This window comes from Ananas comosus, linkage group 24, assembly GCF_001540865.1.
Source record: "Ananas comosus cultivar F153 linkage group 24, ASM154086v1, whole genome shotgun sequence".
NCBI classification, from domain to species: Eukaryota; Viridiplantae; Streptophyta; class Magnoliopsida; order Poales; family Bromeliaceae; genus Ananas; species Ananas comosus.
Genome location: NC_033644.1, coordinates 4,263,601 through 4,270,914, shown reverse-complemented (window position 1 = coordinate 4,270,914; position 7,314 = coordinate 4,263,601).

The following is a 7,314-nucleotide window of genomic DNA, read 5'->3' as shown; positions in this document are numbered from 1 at the left end:
CATAACAAGAAAAGTGGACGAGTAATCTTCCTGTCAAGAGTATATCTTTCTGTATGACAGCGGGTTCATGCTAGTGTATATTTTATATCTGATGAGTCAAAACTTCTCCCACTATTATATCATAATCAATCAAAGTCCCACTTTAATTTTCTTTAAACCCATCTGTTACATTCTTCCTCTAATCCAATACAAGATGGAAGAATAGTTATCCAAGGCTGTCCTCACTCTACAGTAGCTATCCTCCGCTATGCTTGCACTACCCTCTACTACGCTTGAATTAGGGATCATCAACAGAAGAAAGTTAAACTTCTGGTCAAAGATTTAAGTGCCGTGGTACAGGGTCGTGCTGGAAACTTGCCGGTACGATATGGCACGGTGCGTGCCGAGTTGTACCGATGCGTGCTAATCAAAAAAAATTTTATCTGCTGACACATAATATCATGAAATATGTATTTTCTTTAGCAACAAAATATTTTAATTATTTATTATGTCTTTTTATTATATTTTTTGAACTTTATTGAGAAAATTACTTACTAATTTAAAGAATATAGGGTTTTGAGTTGTGCCATCGGCACGGGGTTTGTATCGTGCCGGTAACTTGTTGGTACGGTATGACACGGTTGATACGGCCCGTGCCGACGGGTACTTAAAAACGTTGCTTCTGGTCCCTCCTAAGCTGGGCCCTAACTTAAGTAGGAGGAGAAAAGGGAGAGAAAAGAAAAGGGAGAGGAAATAAGAGAAAAAAAGATTCTTCTCAGATAAGGAATGAAGGAGGTGTGGAGGATGGTTCGCCCATTTATCGGCCTATGACAATTGCAGAAAAGCCCTCAAACAATCACTAAATGCCCCTAAGTTCGGAATACATTTCGGGCGCTCGGAATCACAATCGGGCATCCGGAACCTCATTCATCCGGAAACACCCGAATAACTCCCAAAACTTCGCCAGAACTATTTAATAGCCTTTTAAGCTATTCCACTAGAACTCCACAATTGTAGAAGTTCGGTATTATTACATTTGAGGCTTGAACATCAACCCTAGCATTTTATAGCTTGCATTGGAGTCTAAATTGAGGTTAGTAGCATTCTTGCATCCTCTATTTGTGAGATTTGCAAAAATTTTTGTAGAAAAATTGGTCATGATAAAACTAGGGTTTATTTTTGAGGCTTTTCCATTGGAAGTATTAGGGATTTAGTATTGGCAAGTTTCATGATTTGAGTCGGAGTCTTGAAGGGTTCGGTGCGTGATTGTTGAAGATCGAAGAATCCAAGATTTCGAGAACTCAGAAACATCTCATTGCTTGGATCACGAGGCTCAGGTAAGGTTTTAAATCATGTTATGGTGATTCATACTTATTTATGATAGTAGAATCATATAAATCAATGTTTAAAGGATTAGAAGTGGGTTTTGGTACTTTTGAATTGATTAGAACAATATTTGATATTGTGTACCAGTACCTGTTTTCAGCTCCTCAAAAACTATATTGAAAAACTAAGTTTCAAAACAGAATACCGGTACCCCACATTGGTACCTCAAAACTCGAGAGATGCAATTCTTCGAATTGTATTGCCTACCGGTACCAAAGCCGAGTATCGGTACTGCATCGGCCGCGTACTGGTACTGCATCGGCCGCGTACCGGTACTGCATCGGCCTGGTACCGGTACTCAGCCTGAGAAAATTTCTGTTCCGTCGTGGTGTACCGGTACCAACTTTCCGAGTACCGGTACTCAATATAAAATTTTCTTGTATAGCTTCTAATTCAGCTCTAATTGATTCTAAAGTCTATAAATAAGCTATACTCTAATCAGTATGAAGCACGAGATTACATGATAGAGTAACCCTAGAGGCTAGGTTTTCGTTCTAAACCTATTTTTCACAAATTGGCCTCTTTTAGTTCAATTCGAGATATTGAATTCTATATCTATATGTCGAATTGATCTAAACTTTGCAGAGAGTTCTTATTTCTGGTTCTTCAACGACTCTCTAAGCCAAGGATCACCATAAACATGCATGATACTCTTCATGTGCGGCGTCGTGGATTCGGCGTGATCGAAGGCGGTTCGAAGATTCGGATCGTGAGCTCGTGGATTCGAGTGGCATCCGTGGATTCGGATGTGTGCGTGGCGTTCGTGGATTCGAACGTGAGGGAGTGGACAACCCGGAGGCTTGCACGAGATCTATAGGAGGTTAAGAGAGGTAGAGTCCGTGGAGTCGGTAATCACCTTATAATCTTTTCTCTTAGTGGATTATTTTTTCGCGTGTTGGTCCCGTGGGTTTTTCTTCAAATTGGAGTTTTCCCACGTAAATCTCGGTGTGCTATTTTTATTTTTCGCATTTATTTTTATTGCATTGAGATTTACGATTTTGGGCTATACACCTATTCACCCCTCCTCTAGGTGTGATATTGTCACGCCCCAAGCCCGGTCCTATTTGGTCGGTTCGAGTACGTCGAACAGATGCCGAATGGACAGAGCCTCTCCTGTCCGCCCAAGGCTCAACAGCAAGTACAAATAGAGTATAAAATTTGCACATGCAGAAGCAAACATAATGACTTGCACGAGGGCAAGCAATAGCCAATGTGAAAGTATTAACTAATCAACATACAAGTAATATGATTAATTGTAAATCACATACATGCATACATCTTTAATATAATTCCTTTACATTCTTTACATCATCTCTTTTTACATCACATATTCTCCAAAATAAAGCTTTTGCATTCAAATATAAATTCTTTTACATCATTCATATTCTTTTCTTTAAACATCTATAACCATCAAAATACAAAAGATGGTATAAAAGGGGTAATGCAACTAAACCCAAAATGAAACCAACTCGGGTGGTCTCTAGCTATGGCGCGATACCTTTACCGTGGTCGTCCGCCGGCTCGCTCGGTCTCGGCTCTGTGGAAATAGTGGGGTGAGAATTACAACAAAGTTCCCAGTGAGTTGGCCACCAATCTCGCCGACCTTCCCACTAGGTCTAACTCAGGCATAATAGAAGAAATAAGCAGATAGATAGGTAACCAACTATATAAATGCAGCTAATATGCCTGAACAATGAGATCAATAAGAATGCTCAACAAGAATGCTCATGATGAATGCAAGGTCACTTTCCAATTCCCAATCTCTAGGCTTACCCGTAGGTTTCGCGTCAATAGACTCACCAACTCATAATCCCAAGTATCGGGGAGAAACTCCTACAACCCGTACGGGACCGTCCTCTGGGGAGAACTACTACGACCCAGTGATGACTATTCTGGAGCTCATCGCTCGAGGGGGAGCTACCGCCTTCCGAGCCAAGGCGTAAGGCGAGGATGATCCGATCCTTAACTATAAAGATTTCAAGTTCAATCCATTCCTTAACTATAAGGTAGCAATGCTCATATGACCCTTAACTATAAGGTTGATGTCATAATGCCAACTCTCACATGCACTTGCATTCTCTACTTTCGTTAGTGTCATTACACCACGAGTTCTTTATTCTCAATTCTCTAGCATTCAATTCTCAATAATGCCACACACACTAACTCTAGTGGTTCATGCTCTATCATTCAATATATTCATTTAGTGCCACAATTGTACACTAGTAAATTTTGACTCATTAATGCCATACACTAACTCTAGTGTTTCATTGCATTTACTAATGCCACTCGATCTACTTGTCATAGTATCACATTGTTCTTTACCTCATCTAGGTTTTCATCACCAATCATGCATACATAGGGTTCATAGATTCTCAACCATTTCATAATACATTTGTACTCACAACATGCAACAATTCATATAAATACAATCTCAATCACCCTACAATGCATGCAACAATACATATACATATGCTCAATAAGTGACACATTAGACATACAAGGAATTTCAAAGAGTTTGGTAAGCACCACCTACCTTGTATGGTTGCAAAGGTGCTACGGTTCAATTCTTGGAATTTTTGGGCGTCTATTCCGCGTGCTGCGGCTATCTATACCAAAATCGATCTTTTCGTCAATTTCTTGGCGTACACTCGTCGGATCACCGAACCGAGTTCATATTCTAGTTAGAAATACCCCTAATTAGGTTTCTATGAGGTCAATTTGCCTTTAAACCACTCTAGGGCAAAAGCCCTAATTTCGGTGCCCTAACAATGCCATTTGCTCAATCTTCGGGTTTGAGATCTCTAGAACAAGCAAAAGAAAGCTTGTTGAACCTCTTAGAACATTTTCTAAGCTTTTCTAATCATTTCTAGGGCAAACAAACCAAGCCCTAGAGATCCACCATGAGAGCATATGAAGAAACCTTATTTTCATGTGTTCTATAGCCTCTAGAAGGTTTCTACTCTTGTAAGAAGCTCAAATCCAAAGATGTAGGGCATAAAACCCAAGCCCTAGATCTTACAAGAAAACCTTACACAAGAAAACCTTACCTTTGCCCTAAGCTCTCCCAAGTCCACCTTGTAGGAGAGACCCAAACATTCAAATCATCTCATCCAAAGCCTTCTCCTCCTTCACCTCCTTGCTCTAGGAAATGATCTCTAGAGAGAGAAAGAGAGAAATGAGAGAGAGAGAGAGGAGTTTGCTGTGTAAACCAGGTGGGAGGGGGTGTTGGGGTCATTTATAAGGTGCTACAGTAGCAAAAAGGTCCCCCAAACACTTGTATTTGCAGCAGTTTTTATTTTGCTGCGAGGTCCACTTGGTACCGGTACGGGCTGGGTTGTCATCAGTTACACGATTTCATAACAGCCAAACCCGAGAGCTGCTGCTCGGGTATTTACACTTGGTATTTGTCACGCCCCGGGACCGATGCCAATTTGGCCCGACCCGAGCACGTCAAACAGACGCCGAACGGACAGAGTTTTCCCTATCCGCCCAAGGCTCATCACACGTACATTTTCATCAATAGAGAAAAGCACTAGCGGAAACATACACAAACGGCTTACACGAGTGTAAGCAATAGCCATAAGTGAAAGAAAAAGGAAACTAAACATTCACAAGTAATATGATTCATTTTAGATCATATACATTGCATCCATCTAGTAATTTATCGAATTCTTACATTCATTACATCATTTCATCATTTCTTTCTTACATTACATTTACNAGGCAGAGACCGGTTCCCGAGAGCTGATCTTCCAGGACTTAGCCGATTTTTCGGCTGTCTCATTTCATACGCGTTCGGGGACCGGTCTCTCCCACCAGGGACCGGTCCCCGAGAGCTCAAATTCTGCAGTTTTGTAGAATTTGATTCTTTGGCTCTCGAAAACCTTCCACAACTCACTTTTACTCATTTTAACACCTTCGGACTTTCCGAAGTATTCCATCCTCGTACTTTGGTCAATTTGACTAAAGTTCGACTTTTATTTTCCGAATATTCGGTATATTACAGTATTGGTATGGGACAATTTTGTCACTGGTTACAAGGTTACGCAGAGGCAAACTCGAGAGCTGCTTCTCTCGGTTTATAATGCAGTACCGGTACCACCTCGATGTTGTACCGGTACCTAATGCCCAGATTGTAGTTTTAGCACTTGTTCAGCTTCTTTTCGCGCCGAGTAATGCTAAACCTTTCTAACTCTTTTAGAACTCATTTTTAACCCTTCCAATATTGTTGGAATATTAATTCGATTTTGTCTAGCTTTTTCTGTCGGATGCTTTAGTCAATTTGGCTAAAGTCCAATATTCTCTAGCGAGGTTTCGGTATATTACAGATATTATCTAGATAGATCCTAGGGTTCCCATAACTTACAAGTGGTATCAGAGTGGGATCTAGATTTTTAACTATCACAATGGGTGAAGGCGGTAACATTAATCGATCACCACTCTTCGATGGCACAAACTATGCTTATTGGAAAGTTTGCATGAGAGCTTTTCTTATTGTCATCGATGAGCGGGTGTGGCAATCAATTAAATTCTACTCGAAGTATCCCACCGAAGTCGTCGATAATGCAACCGTCCCTAAACCTAGAAATAAATGGACGAAAGACGAAAACGAGTTATCTTCGTTCAATAGAAAGGGAATAAATGCTTTATTTAATGCGTTGTCTCAAACGAAATTTTTTTGTGTTTCAGTGTTTGAAACCGCCAAAGAGATTTGGGATACTCTACAAGTTACACATAAGGGTACAAGTCTAATAAAAGTTCAAAAGCTCCAAATGTTGTGTAACACACTGGACCTTTGCAAATTGCGAGATTCGAGTGATTGGCTGTGTTCTGAACTTTTCCAGATTTTCTGGTGGGTCGTTGACTGTGTTGCGACCTATGGCATGTGTCCTGAGATTTGTGGTACAAAGCCTTGCACCAAAACCCGAAAAAACGGGATTTGGCTGACTCTCGGATTGAGTTCTGGCGGGCTTGTACCGGTACAAGGTTGTGCTTGTACCGGTACAAGGTTGATGGTTGTACCGGTATAGCCATCGGAGCTTGTACCGGTACAGAGCAGTAGAGCCCAGCAACTCGAGCCTCGGGTTTGGATTTCGTGGACCTTGTACCGGTACAAGGGCCCGTGTACCGGTACAAGGCGGCAGACTTCGCACAGTTCGAAACTGCAGGGGTGTTTTTGCATTTGTGGCCTTCTTATATCATCTCCCATATCCCTTAGAGCCTCCCCTGAGCTGGGAACCGTGGAGAACAAGGTAGGGCATCCCTCATCTTCTTCTCTTTGGTTCTTATATCCCTTTTTACTTGGGATTTAAGGTTTGATTCCTCTCTTTTGCATTTTGGTGGCTTCTCCACCATGGTTGAAGGCTTGGAGCTTGGTCTTGAGCCTGATTGAGGGAAGATCTTTGAAGTTGGAGACTTTTGAGCTTGATTGGTAAAGCTTCTAAGTGAGTACAACACTTCTCTCCCTCTAGATGGCTTTTGAGCGTTTTTATAGATAAACCCTAGAGAGACTTTAGGGTTATTTTGCGGCATTTTGAATCTAGCCTTTGGAGTAAATTTCTTGGGTTAGAACCTTCCTTGGGCTCGATTGAAGGATTCTAGACTCCCTTTGAAAGCTTAGAAGGATTTTCTGCTTGTGAGGTGAGTTTTGGCCTTTTGCTGTCCAGGTAATGTTTAGCTATTTTGCTCTTCGTTTCGTTGGGTGACCCATTTGATGTTCTAGCTGGTTAGGAAGCTTGTAGAAAACCTCCAGTTCGGCCGAAACGAATTTTCGATTTTTGGTGGGTTGACCTAGCCTATTTATGAGAAATTCTCGAATTCTTGGTTTAATACTTTTATAAAATGATTATTCTTCATTCCTGGCTAGATACATTATCGTGAATTTAGGATGCTTAACATGCCTACGTTTTTGGTGTGATAATTTTGAACCTCTATATAGTAGAGAAACAG